Here is a 21,210-nt window from a genome sequence, read left to right as displayed (position 1 = left end):
TCCAATTTTTTTGAGTCTTACAGGCGACAGCAGAGAACAAGAAATGCAATTTAGTTAGAACTTCAAAGCAGTGTTTCGTTATCATCCAAACTGGGGCTCTTTTATGCTTCTCTCACTATTTGGTTTTAAAAGTTGCTGAAATTTGTTCTTTCAAATTTCCACCCGCCTCCTCCTCCTCTCAAAGGAGGGGCTTTATGATAATAGATAGGCTGATCTTGAGATCAATCACAGATAAAGATGTATTTACTGTGCTCAGATAGTCATAGTATTGCTTACATTCACATGCATTAAAGATTGCCTAAATCCTGCCTCTGAACATTTCCAAACTTTAAAAAGATAGAGATCTATATTTGAATTTCATATCCATCTCATATCTCTATAGTAGGATGAACAAAAATACCCAATTCAATCACACCTGAACTCTATAAAAACTGGATCTTCCAAGATTTGATGTCATCCTGTGGACTTGTGTACATAATGAATCAACCCTGAAAACCTAATGCAGAACAGCTCCACTCTACACTCACCCTTATTCCTTTTCAGGAGTGCCTTTGTATGGTTCAGGTTTGCTTTTGAAGTGGATTAAACTAGACTGCATATAGCACTTTTAGTGGTAAAGCAAAGCGCCCACAACAGGAACTAGTGGAGAACATTGTTGTGCTTCAGTACATAACCAAACTTGTTCAATCATGATCTAATACAGGGTAATCCTGAATGATATATGATTGATATGATATGATATGATATGATATATGATATGATATGATATGAAAAGATGCTGGTTGCTTGATGAAAAAAATCATAGTGAAAAAATTAGATGGTTTACATTGTGCAGAAGGTCAAATTACTGCGGATATTCAGAACGGTTCCTTTACAAATTAAAATACACAGATTTACCATGTTGCCTATTTCTCAACTTAAATTCTAGATTTGAAAATCCCTATGCTACAGGTGCAGTGGGGATGGCATCTCAGTCAGCACAAGCAGGACTGGTATGATGAACTTCTATTTTTCATATCATATTTCTCCAACCATTACTAGTGGTCTTGGCTACTCCTCCTTGCTCATCCTCTCATCCCTTCCCCCTTTCTTTTTGATCAAACAGTCCAGCCTGGACCCAAGACAACTTTTGTTAAAATTCATTTAGATCCATAAAAAGAAAAAGCTTCTCCAAACAAAATTTGAAACAGCAAATCCACCTCAATCTTTGACATTTAACTAAGAAACTACCAAAACAAGCAAAAACTATTTTAAACTTTCACACAAAAGGAAAAGTTCATCTGAGCAGAGCAACTGGTAGTGGAGCAAAGAAAAAGAAACTGAAAAGGTTAAGGTTTTTCTGTATGAAAACGGTAACTCAAATACACACTCAGGGGGACAGTTACACATATGTTTTTGAACGAAAACTCTAACCTGGCATGATTAATTTTGGCCTTAGTTTTGTCAAAATATTGGAGCCCATATGGCACAGAGCAAATAATTTTACATTTTTATTTTAAACCTCTATGAGTTTTTCTTGTCTATTCCCTTCACTTCCACCACACGCACTGGCAGTCACTACCAATACGCCAAATGCCAAATCAACCCTGCAAGCTGGCTGGCACAAGCACCCTACAATACTGGCACACATTTTCCCTTGCAGGGGGATTCTCTCTGAAACCCTGTGGCACATCCAAGCAGCCCTGCTTAGCAGCTGAGGACCCTGTCTACCCCAGGCGCGCCAGCGACAGGGTGCCTTGACTGTGAATGCGCTGCCCATTTCATAACGCTTAAAACAGATAAAACAATGAGACTTCGCGTTGGTGCATCAATTCCCCTTCCTGCTCCAAAGAATCAGTCTGCGCTTTATAATATCTTTGTATCCAGCAACAGAAAAGTATTGCTGCTGCAGAAAGAGAGGATGCAAATTGCTGCAACATGAGTAGGGGAAAAAAAAAAGACTTCACTTGGGCGAGCTGATCATACTCCTGCACCTAGACCTTGCTTCACGGAACATAAACGCCTAACTGGAGCAAAAGCACATCACTCCTTTGCCTCTTGTCCAAAAGGCCTTCAGTGAGCTGGAGGGAAATCGGGAACATGGAAGGCTTTGCTGACCCTGTCATGATTCAAACTGGTACTCCAGGCTCAAATATTAAATCATTGCCTTTGCTGCCCTTCCTGTGTTTTGTTTGTGTTGCTGTTGGTTTGAGTTGTTTTGTTTTTCTTTCCATATGCACATTGCTCTAACCCATGCCATAATCTTTTTTATATGCATATATGTAAAGATTTTAATTAGGTATTCGTTCAGAGTACAACACAGCAAGCTCCTTAAATAAGAAGAGAAGTAATACTACTTTTAGACAAAGACCCTGAATGAACACTGGTAAGTCAAGCACACTCTGTTGAACCAAAGGTGCATATACCTTTTAATTTGTCTTCCGCACTTGTACATTAAGTTCATGGCCAAGGGTGAATCCAACCTCCCAGTGTGATACACATCCTCAGCAGCTACTGGAACTGTGCCCAGGATCTTCAAAATGGCCCTGATAGCAAGATCAGAATAATACCCCTTTTTCACTTGTAGCAGAAAATGGTGAATCACTGTTCTGTGACAGCGTGTTGTGAAGGACTTCTGGAGCATTTCTGAGAAAGAAAATTTTTCGGGGTACATTTTCTGACCATGTACAGGCCAGAGGAGCTTTTGGAGGGATGCTGTGCAGCCACAGTTGCTCAGAGGTCCTCACATCAGCACAACATCTGCATATGGAGAAAGACCCCACTTGCTGCTCTTCCCTTGAAATGTGGTGAGGAGCTCAGAAATCACCAACAGCCCGTGATGCTGAGGAGATGGTCTGCAAAATTTGATACTACCTGGAGCTCCCGAAGTGCTGGAGGCCCCCTGCCGGAGCACACCACCTTGCCAAAGCCCAGCCAAGAGCTGACTGAGGAACAGGTAAGCAACAACTAACAATTTGATTACTCCCTGCCACACTGTAATGGTCAATCAAGACTGCTCAATTGCAACAAAGCTGGAAACTTTCCTCTGTAATAGGCTTGTGGAGAGAGGAGGCAACTTTGGTCCCTTGTAGCCACACAACTCGTTCACAAGACACAGGGCTGTCTGCCTCTTCCTCACATTACCAAGTTTTTGTTGGAGCAGCAACTCCACCTAACAAATGTAACTTTAACAACAGTAAAACAACCTAATAGCTTAGCATGCCAGGGGGCTAATGTGGTGGGCCATTTAACGCTGCACTAAATAGCCCTGGTTTGATTCTCATTGCCAAGTGCTGAACTGAGAATTGCGACTACAGGAGCAGTTCCTAATTCATTAGTTAAAGGGGGTCATTGCTCATAGGGTGGGGAAGAGGAATGAAGTGGGGGGAAGTATCAGGCAACTCCAGACATTCAAAGTCGACAGAAGGTTGCACTCCTGAGAGATGCAGTATTTAGCTGAAAGCCTGACAAAGCTCTGCAGCTGGGAGGCCTGTGGTGGTTTTACTCAACACTAAAAAAGTTGCCATAAGACACTTGTAACCTGTATAATAGGCTTGGTGGGAACAGGAAAGCTGGGAATGAATGGAAGGTGAAAACATCTTGCTAATAACACTGCAGTTTCGTTTCAACTGGCCCTCAAAACTGTGCACCATGCAGGCTGCCAGCACAGCAAAGCAGCAGCAAAACAAATAAACTGCCTTCCCACCTACACCTCCTAAAAGAATCAAACTCCTTAAGAGACCTGATTGCAAAGGAGATCACTTAAAAACTTAAAATGATACCACAAAACAAGCCCAAATTTACCAGGTACCTCTGCAAAGGAAAAGCTTTATTCCCTGAACATTAGAACCCTAAAACAACCGTTTTCTCTAATTTCTGCCATCACTCAGATTGGCCTTGAATTACCTCCTGATAGGCCTCCCATGTGCTTGCAGATGAGAGAGTGTAATGGGGATCTGTTAATTAACTAGAAGCAAAGTTGCACGGTGGGGATCAAACACTGGATGCGTCCTAAAACTCCCACAGAGAAGATGAAATGCAGCGCAAACTTTAAAGACTTCCCGTCATTAGCCAAGACCTTGGCTGCTCCTGGCCCAGACCCCTCCTGTTTTGGAGAACAATGAGGACAATGATGGCAGAAATGAAATAGTGCAGCAAGGAACAAAGGAATTAGCTATTTACCCACAGAGAGAGAAAGGAAAAGAGGGGCGGGGGAGGGGGGGAAAGGGAACTTGCTTTTTTCATAGGGTTTCTGTCTACTTTTAATTAATTTACGGCTGCCAGGGACTTGCACACAGAGAACGCCCCAGAGCATTGTGTTCGAGCGCGGTGTTAATACATGTAACATCTACTGTTTACTCCCAGGCAGGAAGGAGATGGAGCTGGGGCAGAGGGGCAGTGGGGAAGGAGGAGAGGAGATCTTCCCTCTTCACAGCTGCTTGAAAGAGACAGGCAGAGAGGAGCAAAAGGTTATGCTGATCTCTAACTTGTATGAACCCACTTCTGTGCAGGCTGTTATTCGTTTTTAAAAGAGCTCCAGGAAGGGTAGATCACTGTGGGCAAGACAAAAAATGGCCCTAGGACCGGGACATCCAGGTGAGGTGACAGCAAGCACCACCACCAACAGCTCATGAGAAAACAAAGGGCCGAGTTGAAAAGGTTTCCTCCAGTGCCCTCAGAGCAAGGCAAGAGATCCCAGGGTGGAGACCCACAGCCAAACACATCGCCCTGCGGAGATACAGTGAAGTGCAGCTGGGTATTTCCAAAGCACTCGCTCTGAGTTGAGGCGGCTGGCCTCACAGCAAGGCTGACTGGGCCAGGCACAGCGCTGACCTGCCACAATGGCACCAGTAGCTGGCTTCTTCAGTGGTTCCAGGGATAAATACTGACCCTGACCTCACTGAGCTGATCTGTGCCCACCCCTTGGGCACAAGGGCATGGCACCAGATCCACAGCTTACTGGAAAGGCAACTGAGTATCACACAGGATATCCTAAAACAATTAAGCTGGCATTGTAAGCCTATGTTAGAGAGGCTGACTTGAGCACCACATGATAATTTGCTTCATCTTAACATTTCATCTAAAAGAAAAGCTTTGTCAGCTCGTTACTTTCATGAAGCCTAAACCCCAGGATGCAAAGCAGCGTTGCACTTCCATTGCAAGCCTAGAGAAGAAGGCACAGGGAAGTCACACCATTTGAGAAGAGCCTGCGTTAAGGACTCTGCAGCTACACCTGCAAAACCACCAGACCTCAGAGAGCATGGCAATGGGTACAGCATAACAAGATGAAGAAAGGGGACAGAGCAATTCTCCTGGTAGGCACTCTGTGGACATTTTCTTGGGCTTTCATCTTCCTTGGAAAAGGAACAGAAGAAACAGAGGCTTCACTGAAAAATATGAGTCTGCAGCTGAGCAGATTTATTCTCAGCCAGGACAGCAGCCTTAGGCAGCCACAGATTCAGTCTGTATTTTGCACATCACTGCTTTGGGTCGGGGATAGAAACAGGAATAGAAGTTAAGGAGTCCTACAGCTGGACACAAACCCCAGGTGAGGATGAAGCATTTACACTATTTTCAATGCTCAGAAGAATGGGTGGGAGGGGTGTCAGTCTTTTTCAAAGGTAAGATCAAGTGATTCTACTATATATGTTTTAAAACTAAGAGGCATTAACATTCAGTTTCTAGGCTACCTGTTCAGAAGAATCAGTATGTGTTTCACAGTTCAGCAAAAAAGACAAAACCTTTTAGGCTTACAGTTAACAAGACCAAAACAACAGTTAAAAAGGCCATGGCACATCAGATATGTTCGGCCATGTAGGAGAGAGATACAAAAATCTTCCCTGCCATTTGGCTCAGGGCGCCAAGCTTGACTCACCATAGGATGAGGGCAGGGGACAGTGAGGGAATGTCCTCTGATACCACTAGCAGCATCTCAGCACTGTCCTACATTAGCCAGCTCCAGAGATGGGAAATGGATGAGATGAACAGAGGGTTAAGGGACTTTGTATCCTGTTTGGATGTGCTACAAAGCCAGCTACTCTTTCAAAGGGGAAAGGGATGTCTTCTTTACCAGAAGCATCTAATTCCAGTGCCCAACAGTTGAGTTTTCACGTAACAGGCATGAGTCTCTAGTGTTGCCTAAATACCAATAAATCCTTAATAAACTCAACTAAAACATATAGGAGTATGTCTCTTTGCCCTTTCATTCTCGTCTCTTCCAGCAGCTCTTGCTTCTCCCAAGGGCTGCTTCTCATTATTTGGAAAGCACTGCTGCCATGACTTCTGTGTGTGATTACATTGTACTCTACCAACAAGGTCCAGATACCTATCGGACACCCCAGGGATAACTGTAGCATTTGTGTCTCAGGCCCTGATGTGGCCCACATCCCTGCAGCATTTAAGTGCTGCATCACCACCTCGCACACCCATCTTCACGTCTCTCCTTGTAAATCACGCTGCTATTCACACTTTGTAGTTAGACACACGCATGATCATGCCTTTGGTCAGCTGGGAATCTTGTGGCAAAACTGGGAACCAAGCCTCAGCTCCAGATCAGCAATACCAAGGTGGCTGTTTCCTCTTCACAAACAGGGTTCTCATAACTGTTTTAGCAACTGGAATTTCTCTTGTTTAAAGCTACCAGACTCATCCATCCAGGTGACCATGACATTTATGTGTACTGCGGGCATCATCTTTTCTCCATTTTCATTGCACTGCTGAATCACTAGTGATGTCCAGGGAGACCACAAAGACCCAGAGATCATGGGGATCATTTGAGGGCACAGCAGTGAGGAGGTCTCTCTGGGTCAGAGCTGCAGCACATTAGGAAGGCGGTCAGCAGTAAACCTGCTTACAACCGTTGCCTTTTTGAGGAAAACAGACATCATTGATTTCAAGAGCAAGCACCACCACTTCCCGCTACCTGACTTAGAACCAAATCTCACTCATTTTGTTTATCCAGGCAGATCTGTTTGGACCTTTACTTTTGAAATAAGAGAAATACCTTCAAATTTTATAAAGTGAGAGAGAATAAAGGGGGCTTAGTTTAAAAATTCAATCAAATCGCAAGCAGATCACAGAAGATTTTAGCTCAAGGGAAAACTGCTTTAACATGGTGCAAATACATGAGATTGATCCTTACAAAAATGCCTGAAGTGCAAAGTAGCAGAGTCCAGGTTCCAAATTCTTTGCTTTTAGGCAACCCTGACAACAAAATGACTGTGTTAGAATAAATGTTTTTTTTTTTTTTTTTTTTTAAATCTGTTTTATTAATTCATTTGGCTTATATCACTGAGAGGAAATCATCCCATCACAAAATCTGCCAAAAGGTTCAGTTATTATTAGCCTCTAAGATGCAAGCTAATTGCTTTCTCTGTTTTCCACCAAAACCAGCTGAGATCCCAAGGTTCACAAAAAGGATACTGCACATGCTCAGAGATTTGCCTGTCCTAAAGATTTTTAATTACACATTTGACATTCATGTTCCCCAGTGTAAAATCTGTGTTGTTAGGCTCACATCTTAGAGACACTTCAGCAGGCCTGTAACTCTGCACACATCAATAGTCTTGCTGAAGTCAGAGGGACTATTCAGATACATAAACATGTGAACTTGCTAAGCCTTTGCAAAATCAGAGCCACAGACTCTATCACAGTGAAGACTGTAACACTACAGACCTTGTCACAACTGCCTGAAATTACACTCATTATTGAAGCAATATTCTTAACAGAAATTTTATGAGGAAATTATTTGGTCTTCTTTAAAAGATTATCAAAAGACTGCAGTACTGCACAATCCCACTAGTTTTATAAATAATCTCCTTCTTTTAAGTTAGTTCAAGCCTAGAAGTACTCAAAAAAAGTAGCATCACTTGACTTCTCCTACACTCCAGTAACTCTCTGTTGCCATCATGATTTCTTGAGACGACAGCATCCCGATACAGTGCATTTTGAAACAAGTACTCTCTGCTTTGGTTTATTCTGGGAGGAGAAGGGACAACAACGCTCAACACCAGGTCAAGGGCTGAAGTTCAGCAAGTTGAGTGTGCTCAGAGTATGGTCAAACAAGCGTCAGAGCAGGTTCAACCAAGAGGCACAGCTTTAGCTGACAGTTACTTTCCTTCCCCAAGAAGAACAAGTGTAAATTGATTAATAACTAATATCTGGCCATAGTGATACAAGACAGAAGTGAAAACTGATACACTCCTGTTCTTATGGGCATGCTCTTCAGCCCAATGGTGTCCTCCAAGCAGCTGAGGACTTCACCTCATTCCTCAGCATACGGACCTGCACAGCCAGGCTACATGTTTGCTCAACATACAGAGAAATGAGCAGCGTGCGAAAGAGTAATTGGAATCAATCGCACTTTATAAAATTGACAGTACAGAGATCTCTTTCCATCTCTAACAGGCCAAAATCACTAAAACACAGTCTTAGCAATGCTGTTTTCAGTTTCCAGATGATTTCTTTTTCCAGCCACAGCAGTTCACCCAAACCCAAGGAGCATGTTTTACTGGCTGGGTCAGGAAACGGCCCCTCCTTCTATAATACTTTGTATCTTCAGCCAAAGCAATGCTATAAAGGTGTCAATATCAGGATAGCATGCTGCATTTTCCCATAGCACAGACAGGTAGGCCTAAGCTTTCATCTAAGGCAGGTATGAAATGTATAAATGTAACTACTGTATAAATGTAACTACTCCTGCATTTATATGGTCCTAAAATTACATTTGGTCCTTTGCAGGCAACCGTGAGGGTGATGTGGCCCCTGGTGAAAATGAGTTTGACACCCCTGGTCTAAGGTTTTATGTGACACATATCAACCTCTTAGGTTTCAAAAGGCTGGATGACAAACTTAAGAGAATTGTCCCTCTTAAAACAAAATAATGGAAATTTCACAAGAGGTGAACAAACATTGCCAAATGACAGAGGTCCAGATTACAGGCTGATACGCAATTTCACTCTCGCTCCACCAAAAAAGCTTCTTTCAAACCAGTGTTTAGCCATGAAAAGGTTTTGTTTTGACAAATACATTTTTAAACAAAAAAAATATTTGTTTCCTTACCATGACAATTGACAATTCTGTTTATAAAGCATTGCCATACATTTGCTTCAGCTAGACATGGGTCTAGAGCTATTAATAAACACAGACTTCAATCTTCAGGGTTGTCAGTGCTCACCACCTTGCCTTCTCTTAAATTTGGAGCTGAACATACACATGAGCATCATGAATCACCTGATATATGCTATATGCATATGACATGTAGGGGGTACATATAAAAGAGTACTGCATAACTTCAGTGACTTGTTCGGGAGCTTAGTATTAGCCTGTGTCTCATTTTTATAGGGCTGCTGAAACTAAAAGAAAAAAAAACACAACAAAAAACATACAACACTTACAAGCACGGGGAGAGACTATTAAAGGCAGAGGTCTCTCATATAAGCACAACATGTGATCGGATAATATTGTCTGGATTAGCAGCTTTATAACCTAGCCAAGCCCCAGGGCTACAATTATCTGGTTGCATTAAACTGAAATCACCTGCAAAACCTCACAGTGAATGAGCCTTTGGAAGTGTCTAATCTGCTGGTTCACGCTTGCAAGTGAAAGCAAAATTCAGAGATGGTGAAGGGATGAACAAACATCACAGTGCGAGATTTTCCAACTAATGGTTCTAATTTTGCTTCAAAAGTAAGGCCTTTCTGTTGCTTTTGGCTCTTGTTACAAATACTTCCCAAATATAAGAACATTATAAAAAGCAAGGAATAAGAAAATAAAAGTCACAATAATAGCTACTACCAATTTGTATCTGTATTAGACTTTTCATTTCATCAGTTTTGATGCAAAAAATAAGTGATGTCTATTCTAAGGCTGTAGAAGGAATCAGATCCTCCAATTGCCTCTAGCCCCAACTCTTGTCAATAGTTTGGAGGTTCTCAAACTACATCGTGATTTTAAAGAGAAACCTTCCAAAATAATTCACTTGCTCATACTTCCATCGTTTTCTCCTAGTCCTTCACCAGGTACCAGGAGAAAAGTTATTATTACAAAAGCCTTTATTTATCTAATACCTGAGGTTTTTGCTCCACAAAACTTCTACAGCCTTGTAGTCTATCAAACAAACTACCCACAAATGAATAGTCATTTTAAACTCTCTGACCAGCTCTCATTTCAGACATTCACTTCTGCCTGTCTACAGTTCCTCTGATTATGGAGATGGACACGATGAGCACATGACACGATGAGCTGTTGTACCTTGAGATTCATCAGGAATTTTGCTAGAGGAAAACCACGTGTTAGTGAATGGATTATACTCAGGTTACACAGATAAGGAAGAAAATGTAGATAAGGTCAAAACTGTGTGGTCCTTCAGGTTGCCTAAAAGACTGAGGCTACTCTGCCCTAGCAAAGGCTACCACCTGGGGTATGTAAAGAAAGTCTTGTATCTCAGGATAGCATATAGACAGTGAGCTACCTCTCATCCTTCTGTGTATCTATGAGCAAAAGACACTCCTTAAAATAAAGTTCTTACATAAATGTAAAGTCATCAATAAAGTAATACAGATGGACACCTAACACTTATAAGGTAAAGGGAGAGCAACGTGGTTTTGCTGCACATCATAGTACAAGAAGCTCTGCTAAAAAGACAATTAAAAGTCAAAAATTACACAGAAAGTGACATTTGAAGAACTACTCAAGCACTACTGTGTGGGAATTAATGGTACTATTTTAACTGGTGATCTCTGCAGAACTTCAGCTCCTCCAGGCTGGGATATGCAAGTGCAAAGAAACTTCTAACTAAACTGATTTTTATGTAAATTTTAGAGACAATCTGGAGAATGTTCTTTAAAACTAACAATGAAATTTCAAGTAACTTAAACTGAACTAATTGATTTTGGATTTTATCCACATTGGAAGCTATTTTCTGATATAGCGGCGTGGAGAAATGTTTAACGTGGATATGCCTGGTGAATGCTACTACATTTTTATCCTAAACCCATTTTTTTTGTTGTTGAAAATTAATTTTTGCTGGAAAAGGATTAAAATAATTTCCCTTTAAAGAAGGTTTCATTAGATCACTGCTCTACACTGCACTATCCAGTTGTGTATTTATGTCATGACTTGCAAAAGCTTTTCAAGGCACTACTAAATGTGCTTTGAACAGATGGGGAAGGTAATGCATGCCATTTTGTCAGCACAGACACACATCAATTCTGACGCAAAAAGTGACATAGTAGTATATTGATTTTACATACGTTTCCATATGCTTAAATAGCTTTAGACTGTATGTTACTGAAGCATTTATTTTAAGATAACAACACCATTTAAAGTTAGTTTTTTCAATTTATCTTCTTATCAGAATCCATATTTCATTCCAAATATAGCTGGTTGGGTATGCAGAAAACAAAGCGAGAAAAAAAAAAAAATCAGCCAGTCTTCCTGTGTCAACGTATTCACAAAACAGATAATTCTTAAATCATACGAGGCTTCAAGAATGGACATCATAGCAGCCTAGATGATTTTCTGGCTACTCTAACGCACCTCACATCTTCCTCATAAGTCTTCAGTATGCTGAAACCTGCCTTCTTCAGGTCCACAAATTTGCAGAGTCCATTTCTTACTCCCCAAATGAGCATTCCTATCTCCACGCACTGGCTGTTTGCTACCTCGGTAAGGCAGAAAAAGGAAATCTGTAATTTATTCTCTCCTGAAAGTCTCAATGCCTGCTCACAGAAGGGGATGTCTGGAGCAAATAACAGGCGCCCGTCACCGCGGGGAAGAGCCACACTCCTGCTGCTGCGACAAGTTTCATCAGACCTATTTGTATGCACACTCCCAACTTTACCAAAAGCAACAGTGCTGTCCTCTGCTTCTGCACTTACTCAATTTTATTTCTCTTCCACAGTTCAGTGCCACTGTTTCCCTTTTGGTCTCTCTGTATTTCTGACCTGAACTTTAGAAGGAAAATAATACATCTCATCTAGACTAGAAAGCAACAGTTCAGTTTAGGTCAAGCTTAGCTAGCAAGACCCTCAGCTAACTCTGTGGCTCAAACACAGCCTGAGCTATAGCTCAGCTGGATATGTCTGGAGAAACAGAATTATCCTCTGTTTAAAGAGTGATGTAGGTAGACTGGCTAACTAGTTCCAACTAAACTCACCCTAACCACTACTCCCCAGCCACCACCCCAAAGAGAAAGGCAGCAAGAGACATCTGAGCCAGTTGGTTCACAGTCTAGCAAAGAACTCCACAGGTTAGTTAAACCTGGTTAATTTTATTACTCAAGAAAGTTACTGGTGGACAGAATAAATTCAGCCTTTCAGAGGCTTGTAACTGGGGAGCTGAGCTCTCCATTGAGACAGTGGGGAGAATATTTTTAATCAAAGCAAAACAAGTTATTTTTTTCTCAGCTTGCGGACAGCTGAGCCATTTTGGCTGAATATTTTTTTTTAATGTCTGAGGCAAACACCCAAATGGAAAATATCAGCCAAAGCTGAAATCATTTGGCAAAGATATAAAAAGCTGAAAAGGGTTTTAGGATGGAAAGCATCAAGCAATCTTCAACATAGAGATAACTTCCCATACCTCCTACTGCCTATTTCCCCACATTCCTGCAACGGTCAGGAACAGCAGGCTCCCCACCAGCAACATGTGCTTCTGCATAGGGCATGAGCAGTCCCCAGCTTATGGGGAAGGTGCTTACGGGGCAGGTTTCAGCCCTGGAGTTCCCTGCTATAAGGTGCCACTGAAGCTCAGGACCAGGTAAGTCAAAGAGGGGATATCTGTAGACACGCAAAAGTTAACAACAGCTTCATATCTAGGACAACAAATATAATCAGAAGAAGTTAATGAAAGGTACATGCTATCAATATCCAGGGTAGGAGGAAGAGCTTGAAAATCCAGAAAGTTATTTTCAGACCAAGTTCTTAAATAGCCATAAATATGTCAAGAGTGTTAAGAATACCTCCTAACAGGACATTTCCAAAGGTACATAAAATGCTGCAGAGAATAAGCCAACATCCATCTGGCAAAGAGGGGTCCCATGGAGGAAGAGTGATCCTGGCGTTTGGGGAACCTTCCTTTGAATCACCTGACCCTGGACACTGTTGAAAAGGGACTGCTGAGCTTGACAAACCCCGGACACAAGTCAGTGCAGCAAATCCCTTAGCACAAACTATCCAGCGACAGCAGCCAAACATGAACCCCAGAGCCAGGATTCAGCCTCCCGAATCCCACCCTTATTTGCAATGCATATATACCTATCACAGGTTTTAAGTATAGAATACGCTTCATTTTTACAAGTAATTGTTCACCTTGAGCAAGTGTAGCTTACAGTCACTGGAGGAAAAGATTCGCTTTGTTAAGTTAAAATCATGGGGTGGTTTCGCTAGAAACAAAGGAGCACAAAGCTGAAAAGATTAACAAGTAAATATTTTATCTTTTTCTCTTTTTAACTCAGTGACATGAAAGCTCAAGTCCTTCATAAATACCAAATGAGATTTCACAAGTTTCATGGTTGAGTTTTGAGCACGGAAATATTTCGGGGTGCAAGACAAATACTCTCGTGTCAAGGAAAAAGGCATTCTGGAAAAAAAAAAAAAAAAAAGAAAAAAAAAAGGGAGAAAAGTTGACCATAAGCTGAGGCCTTGGTTCCAGCCAAGTGCCTGTTGTTATGAAAGCAAGGTGCTCCACGCGATCTAATCATGGCACTAAACCTTGTTACAAGCCCTTTTACAGCTCCAATATCTGGCTTACATGGAAACACGCTGGAGAGCCTCCTTGTACTATGAAATAAATGTCATTCTGACTGGCATCCTCTCTTCCAGCAAGTAATTTCCCTCTGCTGATAAATCGATACAGCAAAAACAAATGAGAGTGCACAATGGGCACATTGAGGATTACATTTTTATTCATTTCAGAGCCCCTGCAGCAGAGTTTTTTTAAACACAATAGCAGAAAATGATGCACTTGAGCTAAGGGGGGGAAAAGGAGAGAATGCCTTAGAGAGGAAAAGGAAAAGAGCAAGCAAGGAAGAGAAAGAAAGGCGGGGAAGAAGAAAATTTATCTCAACATTAAGAATGCAAGTCTAGATTTTAAAATGCCTGAAGTTCAGGGTGGTTTTGTGTCCAGAGAGCATTTAGTTTGGCTCATTTCTAAGTTCTTGCTATCTGTTACAGCAACAATAATTTGCCTTTCTTTTCTCCTCCCCCCCTTTTTAAATTCTGATCCTAACTATTTCATGTTTTGTTTCAAGGAGTTCTTCTCATACCTTCCATCACAGCAGCTGTACTCACACAAACAGGACATCATGAGCACTGCCCATATCTATAATGTCTTGTACCAAAACAGTTATGTCAAAATATACACCATAGTGGAGATGTAACTATAGGAAAATGCAGCAAAACATCTAGACTTCAGAGTTCCAGCTCTCAGAAGTAATCCAGCATACAGTGGTGTCAGGAGAGATATTTTTAGTGACCTGTAGCAGGCTCCCACTCAGCCCCAAAGTAAATGAGACCCAGCCTAGTCACCTTTAGTTATACACACGTGTCTCTGAAACTTAAGGTTTTGCTCTTTTCTATTTATGGAGCAGAAGTGAAAAAGAGTCCAACTGCTATTTTTCCTCAGGGCATTTAGCCCAAGAGGGAGCAAGGATGGATTTACTGAGGTGCAAACCCCAGAGGCAGGAGCCCAAAGTTTCAAGAAACGGGTTGGTGAGCCCAGATCTAAAGAAAGACTGAAGGGCACATCAGAAAACCGATAGTACTGGGGAAACTCTCAAGCTTTGGGTGCTCACCCACTGCCAGCAAAAAGCCAGACCAATAGCTCCTGAGCATGGAGGCCTCAGCACATCTACAGGACACCTGGAATGAGGACAGCCAAGGAGGAGCTTGGGGCAAGACACTGCATGTTTCAGAGTAACTCTGACATGAACATGACCCATGCCAAAGGCAAGAAATCCAGAGAGTACATGGTCCTTGTCCCTGAAGAGGGACTTCCAGCAAATGCAAGCAATGCTTTAGTTTCATCACTACATATCCACTAGGGACTGGACCAGGGTGACAAAACATTGCACATTTACTGCCATGTGACTGCTGGTTTGTGGCCACTTTCAGTAGTTCTATGGTTAAGGTTTGAACCAGCAACCTCAAGGTGAGGGGCAGTTGTATCTCATTACTAGTTCCTCATGCCTCATTAAATTTGCATTTATTTGGCTCTCACTGTTAGTGGTTCCTACAATGACCAGCTAGAAATTACGTGCCTTTTTTCTTCCTTTTCATACTCTCCCCCTCCCTTTTTTTTTTTTTTTTTTTTTTAACTGAAAGGCCATAACACAACACCAACATAATGCAAAGTGAAATCCTTTTACAACCCTGGGAAGGCCAAGATGTATGCCCAGTAAATGTAAGCAGACATGATATCCTTTATAATCACAGCAAGATGAAGATGTGAACTGAATAAATGCTTTAAAAACATCATAGATTCTATTAGATGCAAAAGATTGAAGCGTTAGGCACCTTTTAGCTCAACTTTCATTTAATTTACTGCTTGCTGTACTGTAGTCTAAAGGGAGTGAAAAAATCCTCTCTCTAATTTTTTTTTCCTTTTCATGAGCTGACCAAGGAGATGAAATCTGGGTACTTTAATTACCATTCAGAGCCAAAGGCCTGGCCTTTGATATGGAAATCCCACTTCAACTCCAGCTTGCTGCTGCCTTTCCCTGTCCCCTTCTCCTTCCAATCTCCCAACATGAATTTTAAGTAGTCTTGTCAACACCTGACCATGAAAGCTAACAGCAGCCCATGCCGCTAAGTTGGTGCTGTTCATATTTTGTTATTATTCTTTTTATTTTATTACTTTTTTTTTTTTCTTTTCTTTTTAGGAGCGTGACACTGCGGCTGGGAGGGGGGCAGGTTAGAAACTGGCCAAACCTAAGGGACCAGATCTTGGCACCTTCTCATTCCTTGTCCAAACATGGGCAGCCGGGCTGCATGCAGCAGCTCACACTAAAGGGTAAAAGAAAGAAGAAGCAGGGGGGGGAGTGGAACGGATGAAAGCTGTCATGTACGGTTACCCTGTTATTGTCATCTGCCTGCTGCATGACTCCCAGCTTTGCTATAATTATTAATTGCACTTGTCAACTGTCATTAATTCCTCTTTAGCATCCCTGTCTTGGAGTAATTAGACAGAACAGCCTCACTGCACTCATTGTTTTGAGAGGCCCCTGAAAGAGCCCAACGGGCTCTGCGAGAAGACAACCATCATTAATACAATGGAGCACCTCAGCATTAACCCTTTCAAAGGTGCTGAAATTGGAAGTCATCGGCTCTCCCATCTCACAACTTCCAGTTGCAGGACTCCTGTGGTTCCCCTTTCCTTATGACGGCTCCCATCTGATAACTCAGAAGAGCTGGAAGCTTCAGGTGCTTCAGCATGGGGCACCCCACTTGAGATGCTGCAAAGAGGCCTAATCTTCCAAGGGTGGGGACTCACCACTCCCCTGCTCTCAGCCAAGACATTATCTGGTACCTGAAGATGAAGGCATGACACACCAGACTGAAATTATCATCTAAGATTACAAAGGTTCACCAAAAAGCAGCTGTGGGACATCAGTGTCCTTCCTCCCCTTACCTAAGGAAAGGGATACAAACCTCTTGTTCTGATTGTGGCCGCTAAGAAACCAGAGTGAGACCTCAAAGTGCAGCGTCACTATCACTGCCCCCATGCCAGTCCTCCACACCAGACCTCGCACAATGCACTTCCCCAACCATATTATGCACTACAGTAGCTGTCCCAAAAGTCTCCAGTAACCAAATCCAGTAGCCTCCATCGCTGTTACACTGGTATAAGTGACAACCACGATCTGCCTCATACTTGGCATGTACTTGGCAGCTGCGCAGATGATGCACGGCAGGGAGTAGGACTCTGTTTCCTCTCCCAGATTTGCAATGACGGAAAGGATAAAAGCTCACGTATGTGGAAAAGGTACAGTAAGAAGGTGTAATTCTGAGTCCATGAGCAAGGGACAAAGCAACCAAGTGGGATGAAACTGCATTTCTATCATCAATCCTGAGAACAAAACTGCACTTTCATTAGAAAAGTCAAGCTGTTGTTGAGGCAGGGGGCAGGAGGGAGGGAGGAAGTGTTCATTCTCTTAACTCCCATTTGATTCCAGTACCTGACTGCAGAATGGTGGTTAAAGAGATGGGGAGGGACTAGAGCAACTTGTTGCTGCAACAGGAAAAAAAAAAACAACTCTGCAATTCTACTCTTAAGTTTACGGCTTAGTAAACTCCATTCCTCTGCTCCTAACCAACTCACTCTTCTCATATTTTTAATTGTAACGCTAGAATTCAGAGTTCTCAAATTAAGAAGGGAAACAAGGTAGACAATAGCCAGACTTTGAGTCCTGCTTGGGGACATGCTGAGGAGCTCCCAGGTCAGCAAAGAGACCTGCACAGGGGCTTGGGAAGACAACCCGGCACAATCACACCATCAGTTTCACAGCTGGAAGTGGAGGGACCACAGATTTCCCCTCTACGTGCTCCCCGCCCCCGCAAAATCCAGGTAAGACTCATATTCAGGCAAGGCAAGAAGTTTTGCCAAACCTGGTCACATCAAATAATGTCTTCAGCAACGGTATTCCTTAAACAATTTATTTTAAATAAAACTATACAGCCTTGGTTTAAAATTGAAACCTAAAATACTGAAGATAAAAAGGAAATTTCTTCTCCCTGTCTGCTAGCATACCTGTAACAAGATAACTTTGTGGGAAAAAAAAAAATCCATTAACTTTCGCCTGTCTTTTCAATGCTTGTCCAGAGACCATCAAAGTCACAAATTAATGAAGCCAATATACTCCAAAAAAAGCCATAAAATGTTAGAGTTTTATTCAGAGCTTCACCTTCTTTGGATCTAGCTTAGTGGCTTGTGATTTACTGAAATAACAGAAAGCTTTGTATAAAGCCATGTGGAATACATTTATAGTACATATAGAACCAGAAAAATTCCTCATAAGCATATGCATCTGATTTTTGGCAGTCTGCGTCCTGCATAATTTGGCCATATATCTGATCAGCAAACACTTCTTCGCCTTTCTCTGTTGTGGCTATAGTCAACAAATGCAAAAATTACATTGATTTTTTTCAAAACAGGGCCCAGTTCAGCTGCATGTTAAGTACCACCACTGATTAAATCCCTTCTGCATTTTCCAAAGACAAATTTCAGTGCCCCATAAAACTGGCTCTGTCTTCTACAACAACCCATTGACAACCAAATCTTACTGTTACCTTATTAGTGAGCAGGTCTACTAAACCACCTTTAAATTGCAAGGCAAGGCTGAACTTATCTAAAGGCCAGATTTAATATATGCATATATACCATACTGAATGGCAAGTGATACTAGTTCCCCAGGTAAATAAGCCAAATAATTCTATTTTACTTTGCTAATGGCAGATGTTTATTTCACATTCTTACACAAGCATGCTCCTGGGACCAATGCAAACCAATCCTGACTGCTGTCATTGGGGGCACCCTGGGATAGAGCTGGCTGAACTCACCGATGATTTCAGGTCTTCAGCGTGATCTGCTGAGACATCTCTGGGATTCAGCCAGAAGCTACGGCATTAGCTCCGGTTATTTCAAGAAGGTGAAAAACAATAGGTGGTTAACAGCCATTTCAGTGCAAATTCACGTGCTTTCTGCAGTGAACTTCTGTCACCAGTGCTTTGTTGCACGGTTGGCAAGTTTTGCCAATTTAAAAGTGCAACATTGCGAGCAGCTCTTTAGCAAAGAGATTCAATTGCAAAACCACGCATTCCTCTAACCCTTAATGCCTGACCCTGTACAGTGGGTATTCCCCAGTCACCCTGAGCCCACGTTTTCTCCCCCCTCCCCTTTACAGATCACACTAGCTAAAAAAAAGCAATTAACAGGAGTAAAGTACATACAACGTGTTCACAACCTTAAAAACCCACCGATATCATTAGAGATAATAAATCCTCTGTTCCGCAGTCTCTCCAATGAAGAGTGTTCAAGTGATGATTAACCAACAAGCTAAGCGTTCAGCTGCGATCACAGCCCATTTTGAATGGTTTTTGCCCACGGCAAAGTAAAGCAGAAGATTAAAAAAACCCCTCCCAAATGGATTAAAAACCCAGTTAAATGACCATCTTTGAGGTCATTATGGCAATAAGTAATATCCATATATACACATATATGTTATATATAAAAAGAAAAAAACCCTCAGACAATCCTTCTCCAGAGGATTACTTCAACACTTTTGACTTCAGAGAGATTGAAACTGATTCTCCTCAGCAAGCAGCTTTAACCTAAATCAGAACTCACCTCTCCACCAATCAGAAAGAAGCTTTTCCAAAAACTTATACTTCCTAATAGTTATATGGGCCTTAATCCTCTTGGAAACAGTTTTAGGTCATTATTCCGGGAGTTATTAGGTTGGAAAACAGCTTCTAGGCAAATGATGCTATTCACAAACCTTTTACACCAGAAATAATGGTTGGATTATTTCTGCCTCAGAAGTAGTCTTGAGGTCTGATTTCTGATTTTCTTTTTATCTGGAGTTCCTGAGAAAAGACAGCACTACTTGCTGTTACATTAATAATAATAATTAAAAAAATTAAACACATAAATGTATTTGTATAAGGATTATAACAGCAGTAATGAGAGGAAGCTTGGATTTTAAGTGGAACTAAAAAAAATGGCATTTTCTCTCCTTATTTCCAGTGCTTCTGTATGTTTCCAAGAGCACCTGAATGCTTTGGTATTCCCCCAAAATATCAGTTTTAAAGAGCTTTCACAGATTTCCCCCCCCGCCTTATTTCTTCTGAAGTGTTATTCCTTTTCCATATCCATTGCTGTTTCACAGAAACAGAGAAAAATTAAAAAGGAATCTGGAAGTCTATTCCTTACACAGCAGTTGAGAGAAGGGTGGCCACACATCCTGGCAATACCCCTGTTTCCAGGACCTTTGAGAGCACTTGCTGTTTCCACCAGAATTTATGCTTTGCCTTCAGCTGTCAGTGCTCTGCAGAATAGGCTGATCACAGACTCACCAGACAGTTGAGCTCACAGAACCAGCATCTAGTAATGAAAACTCCAGTATTTGAAAATACAGAATTATCTATTTTTTTTATTATTATTTTTCTACCCTTAATCAGAGAAAGTAGATGGGAAACAGGGAGTTCAGTACCTCCCCCACCCCAGATATCTTCCTTCTTCTCTTTCAAAAAAAATTACCATCATGTAATGTACAAATTTTCAGTAAAAACAGGCATATATTTAAAAACACCATTAATGACGGAGGCCAACTTTTTCCTTATGTTACATTTTTCTCAACACTTGCACATACAACAACAATACAACCCATCACAGAGCTAGATCAAGCTAGGTTTGCAATCCTGCCACCAGTTACTGTGTCTGTGAAGGTCTAAATCTCTAACACATGCATCTAACGGAGACTCTGGAGTTGGGGCAAGCTCAAAATAGCCTCAGGAAGGTGTACCATTGTGAGCACTTCCACAAGCCCCTCCACATCCCCACTCTCTGCTTTTTAGCACCAGCAGACACCCTAAGAGTCCAGTCCAAAAGCTGTAAGTTCAAAAGGTTCTCCTGAAAAGTTGGCCACTCCTCCATTTCATAGTGAAAGCGTGTATGGGGGGGAAATCACTGACAAGTCCATACAAATACATTGTGACCTTTGCTTCCTTCAAGTAGTCCAAATACTGAAAACCCAATGGATATTTTTGCCCAAATAGCGATCTCTGGATTTACCTGCCACTTTTACATACAGCTGTATATGCATGTCAAGTACCCACAATCTTTTTCTCAAAAAGACCCCCAACCTGAATTAAAAACTTAGAAGCCTGCTTGCTGTAAATCAGTTATTAGTAAATTTTTGCCCATCAATTCTTACCCTGAAGATGGCAATACTATTCTTTGCAGAACAAGCAGGTCAGTGGGAGGTAAAACTTCAATATCACAAAAACTGCAGCACAAACAAAGAGCAGCAGCATCTCTGACTAAAAGTTTCAAACAGGAAGTGAAATGATAGAATTTGGTGGCCAAAGGATTCTGTGGTATCACTTTCTAAAGTATATTAAAAGCATATTAATTTGCCTAGATGGCAACTTCATCATCATTGCTCAGGAAAAATCCAAAAACCTACAGGAAGGCCTTCTGAGGTAATCAAAAGCTAAAGAGACATCACATAAT

The 21,210-nt window shown here is 41.7% G+C and overlaps 1 protein-coding gene across 8 annotated transcripts in view; it reads right to left on the bottom strand.

The window, feature by feature from the left end:
• The window catches only part of SOX5 (SRY-box transcription factor 5), a 657,930-nt gene that overhangs the window by 468,248 nt on the left and 168,472 nt on the right, over positions 1-21,210 (bottom strand). The window lies entirely within an intron of this gene.

This window comes from Patagioenas fasciata, chromosome 1, assembly GCF_037038585.1.
Source record: "Patagioenas fasciata isolate bPatFas1 chromosome 1, bPatFas1.hap1, whole genome shotgun sequence".
NCBI lineage: Eukaryota > Metazoa > Chordata > Aves > Columbiformes > Columbidae > Patagioenas > Patagioenas fasciata.
This window is presented reverse-complemented; position numbering and strand designations above follow the sequence as displayed.